We start from the raw sequence: 25,984 nt of genomic DNA on the forward strand, positions 1-25,984 counted from the left end.
GAGAGCACAAGTGGGGGGGAGAAGGGCAGGGGAGAAGCAAACTCCCCACTGAGCAGGGAGCCTGACACCTGCTCAATCATGGGATTGAGCATGGGACACCTGGGATCATGATCTGAGCTGAAGGCAGTTGCCACCTAGGTGCTCCAGAAATACAAGCTCTTGAGTTCCACTCCAGACCTATTGCAGGGCCCAGCAATCTGTGTTTTAACATGCTGTCCAGGTGATTCTAAAGCAGGTTAAAGTTGACAGCCCCTGGAATAGAAAATGTGGAAGACCATATTTGTAGCCAAAATATCTGAGAAATATGTTTTTTCATGTTAACAAAACCTGCTTCAGAAACATGATTCTCTCATTATTAGCAGAGTAGGAATTAGAAAAGAGTATGTTTAGTGCTAATCCTGCTAATCATGATGCAATGAGGGTCATAGTCCCTGGGTTTCTCAGCCTCCACTCTCTTTTCCTACAGGGTGCTTCTGGTTGCCTCAGATGCTCTTATTTTTTAGGAAACTTTCTCTAGAACATCCCAGCCAATCTTTTATTCCCATGCAGTACATTGCTACAAATGCTTTAAGCCCTTCTCTGTCAAAACTCCCTGCTCCCAGTGCCTTGCTCCAATCTGCAGTCTTAGAGGAGAGTTCCAATGCCCCAGGGCTCTTGGCACACATGTGCCAAGTGCTCAATCAACACAGTAACAACTCTGAATGGCTAGCCAGATCTAGGGTCTGTTCCTGGGGGGGTCACTCAGGTGCTCCTTGCATCCTTTTTTTCCTGACACTGGCATCCCTGGAGCTGGCACTGCAGATTTCTGAGGTTAAAGAATGCTTCTGATCGCGGTCCAGGGATATTACAGATCTCAGAGTTTAAGCAAGCATTTTTCATTTATTGTCTTCCAATGCTGTCTACACCTAGCTACCACCTTGAAAACAGCATTCTTTCCTTTTGCTCACTGTAGCTCTGGAAGACTCATGAGGAAGAGCTTATAGACAGTATACTGGGAGTTATGTTTTAACAGCATATTTATTTTTCTCCAACTTAACGTTAAGATGGATTAGTCTTTAGAGAGAACTCCTAGTCTCTACCACCTGCAGAGCAGTGGGATAGATGTTTCCATTCTAATCTGAAGAGTGGAATATGGTAGTGAGTGCTGGTCATATTCCTTCCAGGATGCCCTAAGGGATTTCGTATTATTTAGCGAAACAAACAACTCACCAAAAACAAGAGTTCAAGCTCTTTCAACATATGCCACACTAACCCCAGACACACATTTCTCTGGTATCAAAACTGATATTAACCACACCAAGGCAATGATGGTGAGATTAAGTGTATTTATGTGGAGGGGAATGGTGAATGAGGTTTAGGTAATAGGGATAGGGATTCAAACAAGAGGAGTAAGAGATTGCCACTTAAGCCACAAACAAGGCCTAGTTATCATTTCTGAGTGTGCATGTGTGCACGTGCAGGCTCATGCACATACTCATACTTCAAAAAGCCCCTGGGTATGCTGTTGCTTTACTGGGAAATCGGAAAGGCCTATCCTTCTTCTTAAGGATAGGATCCTGCTGCGGGGCTGCCGGCCTGGGAGAAGGCAGGGCGGTGCCTCGGGGTCCGCTTGCACCCCCAGGCTCACATTCAGAAAGTGATGCTCTACCTGACAGATGCTCACTGCAGCAATTTCTGGCAGCGTTCATCCTAAGGAATTTGTGTTTGGGGGTGTCGGGGGGGTGTAGATAATTGGCAGGCTGCTCATGCCCATCCTTCCGGGCCCCTCTTCTGCTCATCTTGCGGCCGCGTTGGGGTGGCTCGCGGTCTCCGCCCCGCCCGCCGAGCCGAGGCCCTGTCCCCGCTGTCTGCAGCGCGTGTCTGCAGCGCGTGTCGGAGCTGCTGGCACAGGCAGCGGCGCTCCTTGCCTTGACATCTCATCTCTCATCCTTCCTCAGATCTCGTCAACCTACACGGTCTGCTCCGCCAACAGCTAATAGCGAAATGACTGCGAGGAAGCCAGTGACAGCGGTAGCTGTCGGCATTTATTTTACCTTTGGTTTCTGCTGCACAGAAAATTCCAGCACTGATGAGGTCTGAGCTGTGGGGGAGACACGGGGAAGTAAGTGTGCACTGGGTTTGAAGAAGGTGGCACTCTCAAAGCTGCCCTTTCTCCTACAGTAACATGACACTTGGGCTGAGTAGTCTCCAGCAGTGTTAATGCCTCCTTTGGACGTTTGTCCATGAAGATCGCAGGCTTGACAGGAAGCATCCAGGGTTGTGTACTGTCACCAAGGCTCGAGGACTATGTATTTCTGTTTCCTGCATAACATTTGTAAGACCTTTTATAAATTCAGGGCACAACAGGGTAGTTAGTCTCCTACTATAGTTTGCATTTTTGCTTCTCTATTGTTCTTACCAAAATGACATCCCATAACATCTGCTTACCCAGCTCAGTGCTGTACAAAGTAGGAACAGACACTGCCCTGCCCTCCAGGGCAATCCAAGACATGCTCAGATAGAGAAAACATTATTTCTGCATCCCCTTCTTTTCTATCTAGCATACAGCTTGTCATAGTGCATGGGGTAGAGAGGCTTTATAGTCAGACCTACATCCCAGTCATGTCTTGCTGTGTGATCTTGGGCAATACATTTAGCTCCTGTGTCTCAGTTTCTTCATCTGTAAAGTGGGCACAACCATGAAGCCTATGTTTTAGGGTTGTGCAAAATTAAACCTAGTGTTTATAAACCAAGCTGCACTACAGTGAGGGTTCAATGCCTGGTAGTGGTTTTGACATTTTGGAACATTTATCTTATGTGTTGGATTTCACATTTCTTGTGATGCTTATGGAGGGGCCCTGGGTGAATACAAAGGATTTAAGCTATGAAAGCTGTTATTTCATATTAGCCATCCTCTCTTCCATGCATCCTTTCTGTGCCTTCTGCCGTTGAATCAAGTTATGGAGCTAGCATGGAATACTTATGAAGTTACCCACATTGACATGAAGGTATCAGGATACATACATACACACATATCCATCTGTATGATAGATTCATAACACACATTATCTGGATAGGTTAGTTTGAATATAACATTTCAATTAATCAATTTGTGCTTCTGGATGATTTATAAGATATTGGTCTTTTTTTATTTTTTATTTTTTTTTATTGGTGTTCAATTTACCAACATACAGAATAACCCCCAGTGCCGGTCACCCAGTCACTCCCACCCCCCGCCCTCCTCCCCTTCTACCACCCCTAGTTCGTCTCCCAGAGTTAGCAGTCTTTACGTTCTGTCTCCCTTTCTGATATTTCCCACACATTTCTTCTCCCTTCCCTTCTATTCCCTTTCACTATTATTTATATTCCCCACATGAATTAGAACATATAATGTTTGTCCTTCTCCGACTGACTTACTTCACTCAGCATAATACCCTCCAGTTCCATCCACGTTGAAGCAAATGGTGGGTATTTGTCATTTCTAATAGCTGAGTAATATTCCATTGTATACATAAACCACATCTTCTTTATCCACTCATCTTTCGATGGACACCGAGGCTCCTTCCACAGTTTGGCTATTGTGGCCATTGCTGCTATAAACATCGGGATATTGGTCTTTTGATTAATTATCTTCAACTAGGGTGAGTTATGTTTGCACTTATTGCATTGATGTAGCTAATGGAGAAAGTTCCATATGGACATCTTTTTCTATTAACAAATATGTCTTTAAGTATATGTTCTTGGTGCATTTGTGTATGTAATAATTTGAGTTGGTAATTTGTTCATGTATACGAGGATCAACCATTGTAATGAAATTGAGGAACACTGTTACAGGTTAAATGATAATTATGTTTGATCCTTCTGCTTAACTAGTTAGTACTGGCTATGCTTATACTGGATACAGCTCAAGTAGAATGACTGATAGGTAAGATGAGGATTTTTTTATATCAATATTTCACTAATCTCATAAGTCCTTGGGCCAGTTATCCATTACAGTCTCAGGAAGATGCTCCTATGGTGTTTTTTTTTTCTCTGAGCAGGAAAATGAGCCTTCTGATGTCCCCTTGGTTCTGTCCTTAGCTAGATAGCTAACAATTTCTTATACTTGTAGCAGCATGTACTCTTCAAAGTCCTTTCAGTTGAACTCCATGATACTGACCCCATTTCTAGTTTCTATCTCCTTGCCTCCATATATGAAGAAAAATGCCAACTACCCAATGATGTGAGGGAAAAGTGGGAATAATTCTTTGGAATGTTAAGCATTTTTCCTTGAGAGTTTGAAGGTCCAGTGTACTGTGAAGGCATAGGGCCATTTTTGGAAGAATAGAGGGAAGCTGGAATTCAGAGTTTTGGCATTCTTTCACATTCCAGAGGCTGGAGCCTGTGTGTGTGTGTGTGTGTGTGTGCACGCTTAGGGGAGACTTCTTGCTTATATCAATCATAAACCTCCTTTGTTGTTAGCTCATTGAAGTATGAGTTACTGAAACAAGATTGTGAGTAAATAGAAGTTAGAAAATCTTTTTCAGAAATGTATTTGTCTCAAAATGCTTAGCGTAGTGTAGGGAAATTTTAAGCACCCAGTGGGTTCTTGCTAAGTGAAATTGAGAGATACTTTTTGCTTCTTACTGCCTACCTAACATTGGGTTGCATAAAATCAGCTCATGGGAACTTGTTCATATTGTCTGCTTTGTGGATAGTAAGGCAAATGCTTACTGGAAGGAGGGTTAATGAGATACAAACAAATTCAGGTTGTAATAAATGGTCCATGCTCTTTTTTGATACCTAATGATTCTAAATTACTTTTAGTGATAGATGCCCATTGACTTTTTCACAAAGTGGCAATGTGAAATCAGCTCCAAGATATGGAAATTGCTTAAAAATAAGTCTCCCAGAAATTAAACTGAAAACAAGAATTACTGATACAGAGCTGAATGTCTGTTGTATGGTAGCTTGCTGCCAGTTGGGAGCTGTTTCAAGGATGGAGACTTTCCTAACCAGAGCTAGGGTCAGAGATAATTAGAACTGGCAGTCAACCGTGTACATGACCAAGAAACATACTATGAAGCTGAGGTTTGAGAATATTTGCTGCCCCCTACCATTGTTATGTTAGTGTTATTGCTTATGGCTAAAGGGTGCTGATAAGGACAGGACTGTGGGAAAAGAGGTAGTCCAAGTATTTTAAGATGAGCACAGTATTGTTACTAAATATATTATGGGACAGCCCGGGTGGCTCAGTGGTTTAGGGCTGCCTTCAGCCCAGGGCGTGATCCTGGAGACCCAGGATCGAGTCCCGCATCGGGCTCCCTGCATGGAGCCTGCTTCTCCCTCTGCCTGTGTCTCTGCTTCTCTCCCTCTCTGTCTCTCTCTGTGTGTCTCTCATGAATAAATAAATAAAATCTTTTAAAAAAATATATTATGTCGCCACTTATTGAATCAAATTATCCTTGTTAAGCCAGGGATGGTCATGGGAATTGTAATTTCTCTTGTCTAGGTGATTTATTCATTTTGTGTTTCTTTAGTTGCTTTAGGATGGTCTGGCATATGCCTAATCACCCAGTAGAATTTGCTTGAAGCGGTTGTTGTCCTAGTAATGGAGCGATTGAGGAATGTGCTATTTTTTTTTGCCTCTTCTTTCTTTCTTTCTTTCTTTCTTTCTTTCTTTCTTTCTTTCTTTCTTTCTTTCTGATAGTCAGAGAGAGAGAGAGAGAGAGAGAGAGAGAGAGGCAGAGACACAGGCAGAGGGAGAAGCAGGCTCCATGCACCGGGAGCCTGACGTGGGATTCGATCCTGGGTCTCCAGGATCGCGCCCTGGACCAAAGGCAGGCGCTAAACCGCTGCGCCACCCAGGGATCCCTTTTGCCTCTTCTGATGAGCTTGGTGGAAGATGGCAATATCATTGAAATGTGATCCTTAGTTTCACCTCTCCGGATGCTTTGTTCATGCCTAGAGATTGAGGTACTTGTTCCTGATACTGTTTACCTCTACCTAACTGCAGTAGACCTGTAAGAGACATTCCCATCAAAGGCCAGGCATGCAAATTCTGCCCTTCTATGAAAAAAGAGGGTGGTTATTGAGATTTGTGTGAAATGCTGAAATGTGACATGTTTATGACTAAAAATACATGCTGGCAATATCATGTCCAGAGTGGGAAAGTTTTATTTTGTAATTTCCATAACTCAAAGAGCTTGGTGGTTTTTACTTTAGATTTTAATTTATTGATGTTCTATACCTGCTTGTAAAACGCTGACCCTCTGGGAAGTATACTTTGATGCCTACAGACATCTAAAAACCAGAATTCATAATTTTTTAACTAAAGTCTTAAAAATCCTTTATTTATAGCAACCTTATGAAGGAAAACTGTCTTGCGGTAACAAAGTACTTTGTGACTTCATGAAAGGGGAATATAAATGACAGTTTAGGAACTCTATAAAATCAGCCTCTTTTGTTAGGGCCCTTTAGTTTACTGGTACGTCTTTAGTGCATTTTGGGCATCTGGCAAAATTTAGCTCTTTATCTTAAATATTATCTCAATACATATATACTTAAAAACTGTGCACACCTGACTTTGGAACCTGATTACAAGTTCCAAATTTTGAATATAAAATAGCATTCGCTAAAAAAAATAATGTTTTAAAAATGATTCAATTTAAGGGTGCCTGGGTGGCTAGGTCGTTTGAGCATCTGACTCTTGATTTCGGCTCAGGTTATGCTCTCAGGGCATGAGATCGATCTCAATATTAGACTCTGCACTGTGCATAAAGCCTACTTAAGATTCTTTCTTTCTGGGACACCTGGGTGGCTCAGCAGTTGAGCATCTGCCTTGAGCTCAGGGTGTGATCCTGGGTCCGGGGATCGAGTCTCACGTAGGGATCCCTGCAGGGAGCCTGCTTCTCCCTCTGCCTGTGTCTCTGCCTCTCTGCGTGTCTCTCATGAATAAATAAATAAAAATCTTAAAAAAAAAAGATTCTCTCTTTCCTTCTTCCTCTGTCCCTCTCTTGTCTCTAAAAAAAAAAAAAAAAAAGGCTTAATTTAAAATATTGTTCCTTGCAGTTTATAGATTTTTATAAAAAGTAAACTGTTCAACAAAAAAAAGCCAACCTAAAAATCCTATTTAGAAGATCCTACATCTCTTATCATTTATTTTACCAAGATTACTTTCTACTAATTCTTGTTGAAATTTATTTTGGGTGCCAGATTCCATCTGGTTTTGAACATTTCATTTACTCTCACACAGACATGGTGAACTGATTCATAAATGATAAACAGAGAATTCCAATGTGAAAATATAAAAATAACCCCTTATTTCTAAAAATAAACAATATTAATACATTTGACCTCAAGAATTTCATGTTTTTGCAAAGATTCTGTGTATAAGAGGGGTTAACCCAATCAAAAGTATATTCCTGGAAAAGACCCCACCCGACACGAGTGCAATAGGTCTTTGAGACTCCGAGGCACCCCTCTTCTGGTTGGTTTGATGCTCTAATTGTATCTTCTACTTTCTGAGACTATGCTTGGTGTTTTCCCTTCCCTCCTTGACTTTATTCTGAAACTTTTGACTTTGGCTTGGTGACCTGACTCAGACTTCCAAGTTCCTATACTGGTCAGTGAGCTGTTGTGTCTGCTTCTCTTTGAAATGCCAAAGGCCAGATTTCCCAAGTCAACAGGTGACTGGACCTGAATTCTTTTTTGTCACTGCTTGACTTGACTAAGCTTGGAGTTTGGCTGTGTCCTAATTTCACTAAGCTCCATGAGAGTAGAGCCTGACTCCTTTATAGCTACCATCATAAAAGAGCTATGGAAGACAGAAGAAGGAGGTTCCAAAGGAATCCTCGAGTGAAAATTGTAGTAGAGCCAATGACATCTACACCTTTTCTTGGTCATTAGTTTAAAGATTTCCTACAGGGTTCACTTAAATGAGTTGTAGCTTTTTTTTTCCTAATTTTCTTCTAGGCTTTAATGTACAGAATAGAATGACATTCTTGCTCTTTACATTTTGGGAAGGAATGGAATAAAGTGGTTGGATTAAGAAATAGAAGAAGAATCAATGTGAGGTAGCCCAGTGATCTGAAGTTATGTGGCTTTGATTGGAGCCTGGTTTGAAAGAGGATGACTAAGTACTACAGGCAAATCAGTTGAGTGGGCATTTTATTAATTTGGTTCATAAAAAAGAGAGTCAATCAGTATCACACCTCGGGGAATATTCACATAAAATCAGATTCAAATATGACTAATTAAAAGGAATTTCCAGAGTAACTCAGCATAATGCCAAATTAAAGAGCAAATGCACCCGAGGAGCTGGAAGCAATAAGAGAAGCTGAGAGGTTTCTCAGGAAGAAGCTGTGGTTAGCACCTGCAAGAGCCTTGGGGAATGAGACTCAAGGTCAGGGAATAGAACTGAGAAAAATTGGATGGATTGTACTGGTCCCAAAAGAAAATGCTCAAAAAAGACAGAGTCAAAAATAAAAAAGAATCACAAAAAGTTATATTAAAGTGTACTTAAGATCTGGGTCCTGTTTGCCTTGATGACCCAAGGGGAGCCACTTATGATGATATATGGAAGAGAAGGATCTGGAAGCCTCAGAGGCCAGGAAATAGTGAGAGAGATAAAAATGTAGCCAGGAGAGGAATCTAGGTTGAAAGCTGAGAGCAACTGGATTACATAACAAGCTGGCAGGACCAGGAAAAGATAGAAACATTGGTTGGATATCAATGTTTGTTGTTAAAAAAGGGTTGAAAAATATAGGCTGAGGTTTGGGTGAATCCCGGGGTGAATTTTGAAGGAATTATAGAGAATAGATGCAAAGCATGAACGCTGCGGGTGATGAGTAGATTTACTAGTCTGTCCACAGATCTGTTTTGAGCATCCACTATATAATTCACACTATAATTAATATTTTGGAGAGATATACAGGCAAATGAGATACATCTCTTGAGTCTAAATTGCTTGGTATGGTCATGGAATATCTTGGCACCTAACAGACATCGAAGGCATACTTTTTTTTTTTTTTTAAGATTTTATTTATTTATTCATGAGAGACACAGAGAGAGAGAGGCAGAGACACAGGCAGAGGGAGAAGCAGGCTCCGTGCAGGGAGCCCGATGTGGGACTCGATCCCGGGACTCCAGGATCAGGCCCTGGGCCGAAGGCAGGTGCTAAACCGCTAAGCCACCCAGAGATCCCCAGGCATACTTTTTGACTGTCTTCTTTGTGTTCTGGTCACAGTGGAGTGATAGAAGTAGCTCGTACAAGCTGTTTGCTAGCATCTCTTACCAATTCCGTGTTCAGTGACATCATGTTGGAAACTTGAAATTGGCCATGGTGGAAGTATTTTCAGCATAGAAATCAGCAAATACTACAAATCAGGGCTCCCTCTTCTCCCTCTCCTTCCAACTCAGTCATTAAACTTTTACCAGCACACTGGTACTACACTGGTACTTAATCAGTTTAATTTAGCAAATATTAATTGACTACTTCATAAAAGTAAATCCCTGTGCCGGATACTTGTCATCCTGCTTTCAAAAGATATTTTCCATTTCCCAATAACTTGATTACTTAACTGGTTTGAAGCTTTCCTTATTTAACTAGTGCCATCTTTTAGAGTGATGGCTTGCCTCCACTTTCCTGTGTAATGGAAATGTAAAGCCAACACAAGTTTGTGAATTTTCTTCTTGGATTTGGAGTATTGGCAACATGTCCCATGGATGCGCAAGGAAATACCTTCCCTTCCTACTAGAACTAGACCTTCCCTTCCCCTACTTTCTACTAGAAATTCAGCTCCTGATAGGTATATAGTTACCTTTAAAAAGCTGTTCTTTAAAAAAAAAAAAAAAAAAAAAGCTGTTCTTTGCTTGGCTATTCTGACAATGATATAAGGTGGAAATTTGGGATCAGTGATTACCTAGGGGATCATGGATGGTTCTTTTGTTATTTTTTCCTGTGAAAAGTAGAAAAATTATGTTTCTTTCTATCCCTATATAAGATTTCCTTCATAAATGTATACAAACTGCGTCGTGGCCCTACTACCTCTTAGGTTAAACACTCAGGGTCACTTCATATTAGCAATTTCAGATACACTAATTCACTAACATTGAGATTAGAGTGGGAATCACCTCAGTGCTCTGTTAATGTCAATTACCTCTGCAACGGTCAGACTGGAGAAGGATAAGAGTCCCTGATGACTGATTAAAATATGGTATCCTGAAAACTAAGTGTCTAGTTTGAGTGCAGATGTAGCACAAAGCTTTGTTATCTGAATTGACTCAGATTGAATGCTAATATTGAGAAAACTCACCAGGAATAATATAACTGTTATATTTCTTCAGTCGGAGTAAAAAAGAAAGAACTTCATACTTCTGCAGCTGTGTTAAAGTCAGGAAAATTGGGATTGAAATCTTTTGAGATAACTTTTAAGTCACAAAGCCTACTGATGAGAAAGTAGAAGTAAAAATAGTAGAACAAAGCATGGCATTAAAGTTTCTATGATCTTACCTCCTTAATCTAATTTTACCATTTGATTTATGCTTTTCAAATATTATTATATATAACTCAAAATTTTCTTAAAGGAGCAGGACAATTTTTTTTTTTTTGTGGTGGATTCATTTCCTATTGGCCAATGCTATTGTCTCCAGGTGCCACCCAGAATTTGAATAATGACCTCCTTTTAAGATATAACTTTGGAAAAGATTTCAAGAGATTAGAAAATGATCAGTCAAATAGAACTAATATCAGACAGGGCATTGAGCTTTAAAAGAGCCAGGTTTTATTTTAACTAATGAAAAATCAACATGTGAATAATGTTGAGAAATGAAATAAAAAATCAGGAAAAGCAGTTTTGAATTGCTGTTTGGTTAAGCTATCTCATGAATGCCTAAATGCAGGAAATATCTGCATTCCTCTAAGGCTATGATGATACAATTTCACTTATTTATTTAATTTTTAAATTGTAGTTTTCTTTTTTTAATTTAAAAAGGAAAAAGAAGAAAACAAAATTGGACAGAATCTTTATTCTCAAAAAATTCTATATATTAAAAAATAGTTATATATATGTATATATATTGATGGGTACATATATACACATCCATATGCTCATGTGTGTATGTACATGTCTATTCACACATATGTACATCTATCTATATAGACCTTATCTATGTATGCATATAGGAATGTATATGTAAAAAAAAAAAAAAAAAAAAAAAAAAGGAATGTATATGTATGTATCTATCATCCATCATTGCTATCTATCTGTATTTGTCAGAAAATTCAAAAGTTTTTTCTGATTTCTGTAAGATTGAGGACTGAAATAATGCAAAATTAAATGTTGACCTGAACTTACATGAAAGAAAAATGGAATCTTTGATCACCAGGAACAAATAGGGAACTCGGAAAACTAGAACTCCAAGCACCTCATCTGAGGTTACATCATCCATCTGATGCTACTCTACTATCTTATATGCTTTACATGGGTCTGAGTGACCCAGTTTCTCTGTTTTTGCACTGTTATTTAGTGTCACCACTATTTTCTTGTTTTGGCCGTTCTGATAGGTGTAGAGTGATATGGCATTGTGGTTTTAATTTGCATTTCCCCGATGGTTAACACTGTCAAAGATCTTTCTTCTCCTAGTATTCCCACATGCATATTTATACCTCCTGTAGTTGTGTCACGGTCCCTGGACCCTGCTGCTACTCCCTGGTAAAGTGGAATGTTGACTCACATTACCTCACTGGGATGGGTGGGTACGAGTTCCCTCGCAGCCCCATCCACACTTTCCTGGTGAAAGCTGACCACAGCCTTGCACCATCCAGGTGCTGCTGTTGAACAGGGTGTAAGATGAGCACCTTCCTGTTCCTCACTGACTCCCAGGCAGCGATTGGCACCACTTTGCATGGTTTTATTATGCTTTTTCAATGACCTGGGGTGGTGGAGGCTCAATTCTATGCTGGGATCACTGAAAGGGTGCAAGGGAATGGGAGGAAGAGAAAGGGATTTCTTTCTTTTTCTTCCCTTAAAAAAATTTTTGGGGCTAAAAATACACTTATTTTGTCCTCATTATTTTTTTATTTTTTATTTTTTTTTGAGTAGACTCCACACCCAGCTCATGACCCAGAGATCAAGACCTGAGCTAAGACCAAGAGTCAGTCAGGTGCTTTAACTGACTGAGCTACCCAGGTGCCCTGTTTTGCCCTCATTCTTATTGGTAGTTTTGCTCTATACAGAACTTTTGATCCAGTCATTTCTGTTTAGCACTTTGGAGATTCTCCTCCATGGTGTGTTGCTGCTGAGAATTCTGCTATCAGCCCTCTCTGTTTTCCTCCACAGGAATGTCTTTTAACTCTGGCTATAGTTAAGATGTTTCCTCTTATTATACTGTTTGTCAGTGATGTTTCATTTATTTGTATTATTCTGGGTAGGCAGTTCAGTTCACTAACTTAATTTGGAAAAATTCTCAAACATGCTCTTCTAATACTTCCTCTCCACACACATTCCCTTGGTTTGCTTTTTTTTTTTGAAATTTTGTACTTGTCTTTCATGGTTTTTATTTCATCATTTCTCTATGTAGCATTCTTTTTGACCTTTTCAGTGGGCTCTTCTAATTTACCAATCCTCTCATCTAGTCTAGAGTTTATGCCAAGCGATGAATTTCTTTTTAATTTCCGTGACTATATTTTTATTTCTGTGTTTCTAATGGGATTTTTTTCTTGCCATCTGATCTTGTTTTATTTCAACTTTTTTTCTTTTGTATTTTCTTCTTATTTTTTAAAAATAAACTTCATATCTTGAATATCCTAAAACATACTTAAAGTAATTTTTAGATGGCAATCTTATTTTTGTCTGGTCTAGAATGAATCCTTCTCCCAGTTGTTGATTTTTGTTGTCTATTTTTATTAGCCTCAGTGTTTTTCATGTTATTTTAAATCGTGGTGTGTGGGTTCATCTTTATTGTGAGTTTCTTTGCTTTCTTTCCCTCTTCTCATTCTTTCCTATCTGGTGGTTACCTTCTCTTTGCTCCCAAGATCCTATGTTGGGACTTTGGGGTTTATGCCCTGCTCTGATAATGACAATATTGCAGATCCAGTCAACAATTCAGAGAATAAAAGCAACAATACAAGAAATGACAGGTGTTGGTGAGGATGTGGAGAGAGGGGAATCCTCTTGTACTGTTGGTGGGAATGCAAACTGGTGCAGCCACTTTGGAAAACAATATGGAGGTTCCTCGAAAGATTAAAAATAGAAATACCCTATGATCCAGCAATTGCACTATTAGGTATTTATTCGAAGAATACAGGAACACTAATTCAAAGAGTTATGCACTCCAATGTTTATAGCAGCATTATCTACAATAGCCAGTTAGTGTCCATTGACTAATGAATGGATAAAGAAGATGTGATTATATATATGTGTATATTTAATAAATATATAATAAATATACATATATAATATACACATATATACACATATATTATACACACAGACATACACAATGGAATATTATTCAGCCATAAAAAAGAATGAAATCTTGCCATTTGCAATAATGTAGATGAGTTAGAGAGTATTATACTAAGTGAAGTAAGTCAGTCAGGGAAAGACAAGTACACAAATGATTTCATTCATATATGGAATTTAAGAAACAAAAGAAATGAGCAAAGGGGAAAAAAGAGAGAGGGAGAGAGAGAGAGACAAACCAAGAAACAGACTCTTAACCATAGAGAACAAAGTGCTGATTACCAGAGAGGAGCTGGGATGAGGGGATGGGTGAAATAGGTGATGGCGATTAAGGAGTGCCCTTGTTTTGAAGAGCACCGTGTGTTGTATGGAAGTGTTGAATCACCTGAAACTCATATTACACTGCATGTTAATTGACTGGAATTTAAATAAAAACTTAAGAAAATCAGAGTACAGTTCACTCCTGTTCTTGACCTTGAGGTTAGTCTGTCTCCTTTGGACCATAAGTCTACTTAAGTTGAAACCACAGGTAATTTTCTTCCATAGGTTTTTCTAGGCTCCCTTCCTAGGTGTTGGAGGCTCATTCCAATCTTGGCTTCAAGCAGTGAGACTTTGGTCCACTACTCATGAGACACTTCTTGTCCTTTTATTCATTTTATTTAGAATCTAAGACAACTGGCTGACTTCTACTCCCAAAACTCTGTAGAACCAGAGATTCTTTTGTTATAATATGTATATTAATATGCATAGAATATGCATAAATATTACATACTACATGAAATCATGTTATATTCATATATATTCATACTATATATGAATCCCTAGCACTTAGCTCTTAGCAGAGTGCATCACATCAGGTGACTACATATTAAAAATTTATAAGATTGAAGTTGGCTGACTATGTTATGACCTTCGTTACTAATTTAACATAGTGAATTTTTACACTATTATAATATTTTTCCAAAGAGTTTTTTCTTTGTTAAGCACTGTAATTCTATGGTTAGCTGAAGTTATACTGAATCAAATTTAATTTTTGAAAATAAATTTACTTTTATGTTGGTAAGCCAGACTCTATCCTTTGGCTTCAAATGAATTAACATGATTGTGTTAGATTGTAAAGATTCTAGCAGGAGAAAAAAAATCAACAAAGAGACTAAGTAGCACACTTACAGGATAAAATTTCCTTTTTGGGGAAGAATAATTTTTTTTAGGAAGTTACTCTGATAAATTTATACTCTTGTGTTCATAGCTGGTGATCAGACTTCTGGAAAACTTCTGGAATCCTCAAAAATGTGGTAAACAATATAAAAGCTAACTGAAAGTAAAAAGAGATGATGTCAGTAAAGGGAAATGATGCTCATGAAGCCATGAACTTTGCAGATGGAGTTGCCCTTAATGGTCTAATATTGATTCAAAACAAATTTAATTTTAAAGTATATGGACGTTTATTTAATAAATTTCAGAAAAATAGATTAGAAAAGTTGAGGAAGGGAAGATAGTGGGGGTAATAGGGAAGCTCAGAAGACACTTGACTCTCAAAAATAAATTGTGATGTGTTTCTATTAAATGGATGAGTTATGTTAAATGTATGAATCCCTAAAAATAATGTACTTATTAGTTATCCTATCAGACAAAGAACAAGTACAGCTGATCTTGAATAATGTAAGGGTTAGGGGCTCCCATCCCCTGCACAGTTGAAAATTTGTGTATAACTTTTGATTTCCCTTAAACCTAACTACAAATAGTCTACTATTGATCAGAAACCTTACTGATAACATAAACAGTGAATTAACACATATTTTGGATATTATATGAATTATATACTATATTCTTAAAATACAGCAAGCTAGAGAAAAGAAAATATTGTTAAGAAAACTACAGGGAAGAGAAAATACATTTATACTACCATACAATAAAAAAAAAAAAAATCTGCCTGTAAGTGTACCTGCACGTTCAAACCCATGTAGTTCAAGGATCAACTGTACTCCCAGGACAATCACAGAGTAGTCTGGAGTCAAGCAGAAACTCCATTGTGCTACAAGTCATGAGGATATCACGGTATTAAAACCAAGTATACCATCGTTTCAGTTTCTTTTGACTGCTATAACAAATTAACACAATCTTGATGACTTAAAAGAAAATTTCTTCTCTCGGTTATAGACCAGATGTTGGCAAGGACCACCGTTGTTCCTAAATCTCTAGGAGAGATTTTGTCCCTTGTCTCTCACAGATTTGTGTGGCTGTCAGCATTCGTTGGTTTGTGGCTGCAACATCTTTGGCTCTGTGTGTTTCTGAACTCCATCTGCCTCTCTCATGATGATACTTGTCATGGCATTTAGGTCCCACCCAGATGATCTAGGATAAGTTTTTTGTTTTCAGGATCTCCAATCACATGTCTTGCCATATAAAGTAATATTCATTCTTTTGCCACATAAGGTGGCATATTCCAGAGGTTAGGACATTATCTTAGTTTGCTGGGGTTGCCAAAACAAAATACCACGAACTGTGGTTTAAACAACAGAAATTGATTGCCTCATAGGCCTGGAGGCTAGCAGCTTAAGATCAAGGTGTTGGCAGATTTGGTTTCTCCTAAAGTTCCCCTTGGAACTTGTAGACAGCTGCCCTCTTGCTGAGTTTTACAAATTCTTTCCTCTGTGCACACTTGTCCTTCATGTCTCTTTGTGAGTCCACATTTCCTCTTAGAAGGCCACTATTCAGATTGGCCCATTGATTGTACAGGCCATGTTTTTAACTTAATCTCCTCTTTAAAGACCTAACCTCCAAATGTAGTCATTCTGATGTACTGGGTGTTAGGGCTTTTACATATGAATTTTGGGGGGGACACGATTCAGCCTATACCAGATATGAACATATCTTTTGTGGGGGTGGGCATCATTCATCCCACTACAAATGTGTAAATTTCACTGAAATGAGAAAAAAAGTTAAATATAATCTACTATGCTCTACTCACCAATGCAGGCAAGTGTAGTATGTTTAAGGGGTAGTCTCATCAAAACAGCTAAAATTTCAGAGGAAAAAGAACTCTATCAGGAATTGCTGACAATTAAACAGAAAAATCGCTTATGTGGAATAGTCATTTCTCAATGAGGCAAGATTAAATGTAATGCTGGCATACTGCAAAAATCTCATGCTGATATTTATTTGGGAATATTTTAAACCTCTCCCCTTCATTTATGGATTTATAGACAACTTGTGAAGATTACAATAGAAAAGAATTCTCCTTTGGTTAAAGGAAAACATGTAATTTAAGTGGAGGCATAATTTATACTATATACTGCAATTGCCTGACTTTAATGAGAAAATAAAGTAAATTCCAATATACTTTCCTGGGAATCATTCCAGCTTTCAATACTTGGCTGCAGTGGGATACCAAGAAGTGGCTGTTCATAGGGAGATGCCCCAAAGTCCATATCTATAAACACAAATAGGTTGCCTTCTTGGTAACATTATCTTTGATTACAAGGAAAGTGAACTAATGTTAATATAAATATTTTCAGATATATATCATGCACATACTGTGTACCTGGCACAGGACATCTAAAAACATAAAAATTACAAATATAAAGACTCATACCAACTTTATGGAAGGTCCCTTGTCTTGTATTTTGCTTCAGAAAAATCTAAACTCCCTTATTTTTTTATTCCTGCTCCAGACCTCGAGTTCATCTGCATTGTCCATATACATTCTGTTTTTCCTTCCATTTCTCATCTGTATGGCTTTTCCACTTACTTTCAGAATTATGGGCATAGGCTTGGGATTCAAGTATAGCACAAGCTTATTCAGCATAAAGTGTTTCAGAATTCATGATGGTTTGAACTCGTGCTGGGTTGCATGGAATTCCACTTGCCCCATTTAAAAAATGTCTACCTGGAACTTCAGTATGTAACCTTATTTGGAAATAAAGTTTTTGCAGATATAATTAGTTAAATTAAGATGTGGTCATCCTGGATTAGGCTGAGTTGCAATCCACTGACCGGTGTCTTTATAAGAAGATGCACAGAGATGCACATGCACAGGAGAGATCACATGAAGCCTGGGAGGGCAGAGGCTGGAGTGATGCATCCACAAGCCCACAAATGCCACAATTGCTGGCAACCACCAGTAATCAGAAGATTCAAGGAAACATTATTCCCAAGAGCCTTTGGAGAGAGCATGGCTTTGCTGATGCCTTGATTTCATACTTCTAGCCTCTAGAACTATGAGACAATATAGATTTGTTTGTTTGTTTGTTTGTTTGTTTTGTTTTGCTTTAAGCCACTCAGTTAGTGGTAGTTTCTTCTGGCAGCCCTAGAAAACAAATACAGGTCATGAGAATGATAATTTGAATCCATTATGGAAGTTTACCCTAGGTGCAATTTATTTGAGGAATGAGCCTAGACATCATATAGTTAAAATTATATCAAAGTAGGGGTGCCTGGGTGGCTTTATTGGTTAAGTGCCCCACTCAAGATTTCATCTCAGGTCATGATCTCAGGGTGGTGAGATTGAGCCCCATTTCAGACTTAATGCTGGGTATGGAGCCAGCCTAAGAGCTCTCTCTCCCTCCCTTCTTTGCTTCTATTTATTGCTTAAATAGAAGCAAATCCAGGTACTGTGCAGTTAGTTGTATCAACTAAGATATTTGAGATAATTAGATTTTTCTGGGCTCTGGTCTGTGGGGTGGTGCAGAAACACATGTGTTTATGTTATTCCTTCTCAAATTAGGACTGGAAAATCTGGACCCCAAAACCCTAATCACTTAAATACCACAACAAATTGAGAAACATCTAGTCAGTTTCACAAATCTTTACCTGTAATTTGCTAAAAAATTAGGAAGAAGACAAGGGCAAATGTATTAAAATTTTGGTTTATAGGGAATGGTTAAAAGTTGGAAAAAAACATGCATGTTTCTATAGCATAATAGCTATGGGAAAATCTTCCTTTGGAGTAATTTGATTCAAGTAGTACTTTACTCAGTAGTAAAGAGAAAGCAATTTTATATTTACCTTTTGAAGTATTTTTTGTTTTTGTTTTTTGAAGGGAGGTAAATGATATGTTTATATGTTTGTTACCTGGCCAATGAACAGCTTTCCCACCCTACGTTTTGCTGCCAAATTGATTTATTGAGTGGTGGATAAGCTTTTTGTATTAGTTGGGGTTCCTAGTTGGAAGCAGCAGATTTGGATCCTGACAGAGAAATTTGCTGGAAGGATATTAGTGGGGAGGAAAATGCTCATGAGAAGGAGTATAGACAGGTTGTAGGTAGGAGTTCTGTCTAAAGAGTCATGGGGCATAGCAAGCTGTCCACAGCCAGAATGACCTGGGTGGAGAGCCGCTACTACCAGCACTACAGCAGCTGGGAATGACCTCCAAGTCTCCTCTATCTTTTCACCTTCTTCAGGATGAGAGTCAGTGTGTGGAGGAAAGTTGGCTTCTGATTGGCTAAGCTCAAATCATGAGTTTGTCCCATCTCTACCTGGTAGAAGGATGTGTTCCTCTCCTTCACAGTGGGAAGCAGAAACTGGGGTGTATTCATTTTCTAGGGTGGTAGTAACAAAATACCACAGATGAGGTGTCCTAAACAACACAAATGTATCTCCTTTCAGCTCTAGAGGCAAGAAATCCATGTATGTGTCAGTAGGATTGGTTCCTTCTGAAGGCTGTGAGGGAAGGATCTCTAGCTCGTAGCTGGTCACATCCTCCCTATGTCTTGACATCATCTTCCCACTGTACCTATCAGGAAATGCTCTCTCCTTACCAAGACACCAATCATATAGGATTAGGGCCCACCCTAGTGACCTCATTTTAATTTACACCTTTAAAGACTCTATCTCCAAATATGGTTACATTCTGAAGAGCTAGGGATGAGGACTTCAATATATGAATTTTGGTGAAGTTTTTTTTTTGGTGGGGGAGAGGCACAGTTCAGCCCATAATACCGGCATCACTCTTCCATTGACATAGTACAATGTACAAGAGAGGTGACTCTCCCCAGAATAAAGATCGGGGTGTTCCTACAAAGAGGAATAGATTCTGGGCAGGTAAAAACAAATGATAAATCTCATTTTACTTCTTTTTTTCTCATTCTATTTTTTTGTGTCCCCATAATTATGAAAAAAAAAAAGTTTAAATGATATGTACAGAAAACTTGAAAATCTAAAAAACCAATCACATATCATAATATTCAGTGTTGGTAAAGGTGCAAAAAAATGAACATGCTCTCTCTGCCGGTGGGAATGCAAGCTTTTATCCACCTTCTTATCATTCTACTTTTATGTACTGTTAACATAGAGTTGTGCCACTTAAGTCTTAATACTTCAAGAAGAATTTGCTATTCAGCTGCAAGGGGAGTGCGGTTAGATCATTATCTACTGTTATGCCTTCAGGATTCAGCTCTGTTTTCAAGCCAGGGCTATGTACTTTTGGGGCAGCCCCCAATAACTGAGCATGGTGGGGGTATTAGGGCCTGGCCATTTCTGTCCAACACTGGCCTCCTCTAACAGGCAATCTTTGATCTGCAGCAGCTGTTTAGTTTGTCTGAGACTTGGCCAAATCCACATGGTGATCTGAGCTTTGCCCACCCGCCTGGTCCTGCCTCCTCCTCCTTTCATCAGTGATAGGTCTTACCCTGCCCCAGGCTTTCTATGCTCCTAATTTCATCTCTGTCTGCATCCTGGAGAGTCCAACTCACACACATAACAGCAACACACACACACAGCCCATATTTTTAGTAATATTTTTGTTTTCTTGCTGTTCTTACGTTTCTTTGTAGGTCTTTGTTATTCCAGTCAGAGATTTTCAAACCATTGTACTTTTCAACGCTAAAAACCCATGGTTTTAATGTACTATCATTTGTTTTCTCTTTTACCCTCTTATCTTTAATGACAGCATGAAAATTTTGTTGTATGTTTTTTTAAAATCAGTTAAGTTGTATTATTGGCAATTCACTATCTTCAAGCTTAATTTGGGGCTTCTTAATTCAGTGACTCACTTAAGGCCTAGGTAGGAACTAAAGGAGAGAGAGACAGAGACAGACACAGACCGGGAGGCCAGAGAGCTGTTTCCCTCTGAGTATTTCCAGAGTAGAGTGTAAAACTGAGTGACTATGGGCAGCCATGGACGGTGCTGTGAACTTATAAGCAGAGAAATACCTGCAGTTTGAAAGAAGAACTGAGCAGATAGAGAAAAACAGATTGGAATAGAGATGACCTGTTCTGGTTCCCTGTGAAGTTCCGGGTCAGAGGGATCCCCACCCCCTCCGCCTCCAGTCCCAGCTCCATTCCTGAGTCTTCCCACTAGGTTTGGCGCAATCCTTTAGAGGCTTTCTAATAAGTTCCCTTGACTTTACATGTATTAGTTTAGACTGGGTTGTGGTGATTTGCAACTCAGAAAGTTGCAATCACATAGCATACCACATAAACACTTCGTATAAAATAGTAGGCATTCAGAAAATTTAGCAAAATCTGCATCTTGTTACATTTTTTAGGTGTTTTTTTTTTTTTTTACTACTTCTCAGGGGTCACGAAACTTTTTATTGTTTGAATTTATAATCTTAAGCTGTAGATATATGGTAATGCTAAGCACAGTCTTCTGCAACCTGTTGTCACTTATAAAATACTACTTAAAGAAAATAATAGCAGTGAAAGACAGAGGGAAAGAGGGAGGGAAAGAGACGGGGTGACCTTACTGATGGGTTTAAAGGAAAATTTTTCCTCTTCAGTAGAGAATCAGATTTTAGATAAAGGATTTTTGCTTGTATGAGGTGTCCAATTCCCAGTTCCTTTGGTTGGGCCATGTTTTAGGCTTACAGTAGTCAGGAGAACTAGACAGAAACAGCTTTCTGGACTGAGAGTGAATCTGGACATACACCAGCTGAGAAGTTGTCACTGGAGTTTGAATTACCTGAGAAGGAGGGTGGGGATCTTTTATTTGGCTGAGACTCTCCCTAGATTACCTGGGAACGTGGGTTTCCTCCATATGTATCCCCAAATCGGCCATAATATTCCACAAAGAATGCTGGAGGCAGAAATTCATAGAGATTAAAATTGGTAGACATGGATGAGTCCCTTCTTACAATGATCTCCTGATCTAAATATGATGAATAAACTGAGGCCCATGAGTTTGACTTCAGGCACCATGAAAGAAATTTCTGTCTTAGGCAGTAGTGCAGAGTATCCTTCCTTCCTTCACTAGCCTATATAACGCTGGATTTTCTTTTCACCAAGAGACAAGCTTTGATTTTTGCATGACTTTCCAGGTGTCTCATACTCCTATGCTAGTCTAGAGCTTTCACATTGGTCCCCCAAGGGGGGCCTTATCTTGCATCTGGACTAAAGGATTAATGGGAAATCTGTGCTGTGACCATATGTCTTGGGGTCATCTTTCAAGTTCTCTGAGATGATTACTCTCCTTGGCAGTAGTGTCTTATCTTTTTTAATCTTGTCACTCTCTGGAATAGGGCACTGGGGTCCTGAAAGTTGTTTTCCTAATCATTTTGTTGCCATTTGGAAATGAGTGAGCTCTGCTTTCCTGCCTTTTTCAGCTGTTGTTATTAATGATTCCAGACCTCTTCTCTGATCCTGGAATCTGTGACTGGAAAATGTAAGACTGCAGAGAATACAAGCCAGTGGTGTTTTCCAAATGTGTGTGCAGACTCTATGTCATCTATAAATTCATGATGATGGTGCCCACAAGGGCCAGAAGAATCTTCACATTATCTCCATACCCTTTTAACAGTTGACAAAACCCAGATTTTGTAAGAAACAAAGAAGGTAGGCTTTTTCATGTATAGCCTACACAGCTCATACTCAAGGGACCATGAGATTTCTGATGGTGCTATCTCTCAGCTATTATACTGAATGTACATGGTGAATCCTGTCACTTGGACATCAAAAGAAAAATGTGCACTTGACTAGACTTAAAGGTAATGTCTATGACAAGATAATTACAAGTAAACATGAGTAATTCTTGGTTATCTATTAATGGAAGAGAACAAGTAGATGGGCTTATTTTGGAAAAAAAGCAAATAATGCATCATCCTGTAGGGCCAATAGCTCACACAAGCAATGGAAAACCGTTGTAGACACTGGGCTTTGGAGATCTTTCCCCGTGACTTTCACTTTCAGTTCTGACTCTTTCTGATTGCTTGACTTAACTCCACTCAACTGACAATAGTCATGCCTATTTCATTAGGTTTTTGCAGGAATTAAATGTGATAATACTCATAATTTTAACATAGTTATAGATTATGTTATTTATAAAGCATCTAGCATTATGCTTGGTGCCTCGTAGAGTCTAATTTATTCTTTTATAGCTCTTTGAGCACCTTCTATATACAAGTGTTAAGTGCTGGGGATAAGAGGACAAATAAGTAAAAATACTTGCCTTCAAGAAGATTGCAGTCTAATTGAAGAGACAGGTCTATAAATAAACATTTAGAATGCAATGTGCTAAAGGCAATTACACGGGGAGGCGTAAAAAAGTATAGAAAGAGAGGAGACATATAATAAAGCTGGAGATGGAAGTGGAATAAGGGAAGGTTCTAGGAATAGATGCCTGTACTGAGGATGAATCAGAAAACAATGAATAGAGATATGCAATGCATACATTTTCAAGATAATGTGACATTCAATATATGTGAGTTTTACATAATTTTTCTTTTCTTTAATTCACATCGAATCACCAACATTTTTCATATTTTTGGTCAGTTATTAGTAACTCCAGACTCACTTTGTTGGTGTTAGGGAAGGGGGAACCAAATTTATGGACCGTTGTGGGTTTATCATTGCAAATTAAAATTCCTCAGATTTAAAAGTTTGACCACTAAAAGACTAAGATGAAAAAAAAATAAGACTAAAAAGACATTAAAAGTGCAAAATATCGGGTGTTATAAAATTAGATGCTGAGAAGTATAAACTGGTGGGAAAATTAAGGCAGTAAATATTACTGGTGTGTCCACATGTTTTAAATCTTGCTTTCCTGAGGTGGAAGCTGCCTAGCAACAGAGCTCCCTGAGGCCCTGTTCTCCACAGCTGGTCAGCCCTTCAGGGTCTGGAGTTGCTGAGATCAGGGGTTATAGCTTAGGAAGGCCTTAGACTTAAGAGCAGTTTAGAGGTCAAGATACTAAGTCTCTGAAAGTCCTGGGATAGCAGGACCCAGAAGACTCAAGGCAGAGCTCTGGGAATTGGTTAACAACATGTAGCTTTGGTGCCAGTTAAATAGATTTTTGTGAACTGGACTTGGAGCTTTACTATCCTTTATAACTTTTGCTATTGGGTAAATTTACTTGAACTACCAATAGGGCATTCAGAACACAATTCAACCATAAGATAAACTTTACATCTTTTTCAGGGCATGAAGTGAATCTATGGAAGTCTGGAGTCTGTACCTAAAATGCACAAGTGCCATTTAATGATTGTTTATTCATTTTTCTACCCGGTTGCTAATACACTTCCTGAGTATAGCATCTTTAGAATCCTTTCAATGCCTTTTCAATGAACAATTTGGTTGAATAACAAATCAAGTAGCATTTATGAGATTAAGTGTATAGGGCACTTTGCTGAGTATGTTTATCAAGTAAAGCTCTGAATTTCAAGATGCTCAAGCTGTAATCTCTTTCCAAGAACAAACCAACACTTGGGCCAGGGCTTCAGGAAATCCAAACATCTGGATTAAAAAAAACATGGCAGGAACAATCAATCATCCAATTTTGTCAACATGATGCCAAAGACCTAGATTATTGGAAAGGTTTCCAGCCAGATGTTCCAGTCTGTGGATGTATCTAGAATCAGGACTACAAATACAGACCAATGAATAAAATGCATCAATAGTTTTGCATTTGAGTCCATATGCATTTTTGCTTCTTTAGTTGGAACAAGGAGAAAGGAAGTTCAGATTTTGTGGAGATGATGGAAGTTTTCCCCTGTAAGATAATTGTTTCAGAATGACAAAGGGATATTTAGATAGTTTGTTGGGAACACACCAGGTGCTAGGAGAAAGCTACATAGAATTTTGGTTGACTTTGCAGTATAGACAACTTATCTGGGGTTGTGCAACCTGAGAAACAGTCATTTTGTGTAAAACAAATAAAATTTTTTATATTACTCTAGTTAAAAAAGCTCTTTTTCTGAGTTTTAGAATAAACTTGCGTTGCTTTTATAGTAAAGAAAAATAATTTGAATTGCTAATGGCCACTATTTATTGAGCATTTACTCAGCAGCTGGCACTAAAGCAATTTCCTGTACTAAACTCAAAAGTAGGTACTGTTACTAGCCTTGTTTTGAAGATTAGGACACTGAAACTCGGAGAGGTTCCAAAACTGATTAAAGACTTCCCATTTCATAAGCAGTAGAATTGGGTTTGAGGTTAGGCAGTTTGTCTCCAGAACCTGCCACCTGCCTTAACCCCTCAGCCAGGCTCTCTCTATTGGACAGCTCTACCCTGGGGACCTGTGGCAAAACCAAAGTGGGTCAACAAAGCCTTCAATAAAACAACACTGGTGACAGTAATAGCAATAATGGTAATGATTAATAAGTATTGAGGATTAATATATTGCAGTGATTTTGTTTTTATCTCTAATTTTCAGAAGTCTTGCTCTGATGGTCCACTGTACAGATAAGGAGGCCACAATGTGGAGAGATTGAGTAATAACCAGTATTACCAGGATCTTAAGTGGTAAAGCTAGCACTGACCAGGTGAGTAAAATAAAGTGAAACAAATATGTTTTTCATTGTATCAGATTGAAAATCATGGAAGCAAAATATCTCCTTCTATAATTAATTAGAATATTCTCATATTAACTTATCAAATAGCGAGATTATTTTATGCAGTTTAAATAAAAGTGAAGGGCCTCATTGGTGAGGAAAAATGGAATGTTTCAATGGGAAAAACACTGGATAAAGAATATATAAAAAGGATATGTGAGAAGTAATAAGGGGGTATAGTCAACTGTGGCAAATATTTTATTCCAATATAATACAGTAAAATTGACTCAAAGGAAATTGATAAGGATAAAATAAATTTAAATTTGAGATGTTAATCTTTAAACACTGTGATTTTCAAAACAATGCCCACTAAATCATTTGCTCCTGATGTCAGAAAACTCAGGTATTTGGGGGAAAATGTCATTTAAAAATTATGCTTCTACCACATACTGTTTATGAATTATTCAATAAATGTGTGGGGGTGATATTGTTTACAGCACATTTCCTGCCAACTTTTGTTTTTCACTAAATTCTTTTTAAACTTGAGGCAGCTTCTTAAAGTAATTGGTAATAGAAACAGATGGCATTTTTTTTGACCTTTTATTTTAGCTTCTGGGCATTTGCAATCAGTTATATGCAAGATATGGGGACAGATAATATGCATTAAAATTAGCCCCATCTTTTTTATCTGCCAAAGAGTAGACTTGGTCATAAAATTTGAGAGTGAAGAACCTCAATCATCTAGTCTGATTCTCAGATTTTATAGGTGAGGAAATATTCAAGGTAAAATGACCAGCTCAAGGTCACACAGAAAGTAAAAGGGACTAGATCTCAGCCACTTGACTTAGTGTCAGAGA

The sequence above is a fragment of the Canis aureus genome, chromosome 12, assembly GCF_053574225.1.
Source record: "Canis aureus isolate CA01 chromosome 12, VMU_Caureus_v.1.0, whole genome shotgun sequence".
In the NCBI taxonomy this organism is placed as follows: domain Eukaryota; kingdom Metazoa; phylum Chordata; class Mammalia; order Carnivora; family Canidae; genus Canis; species Canis aureus.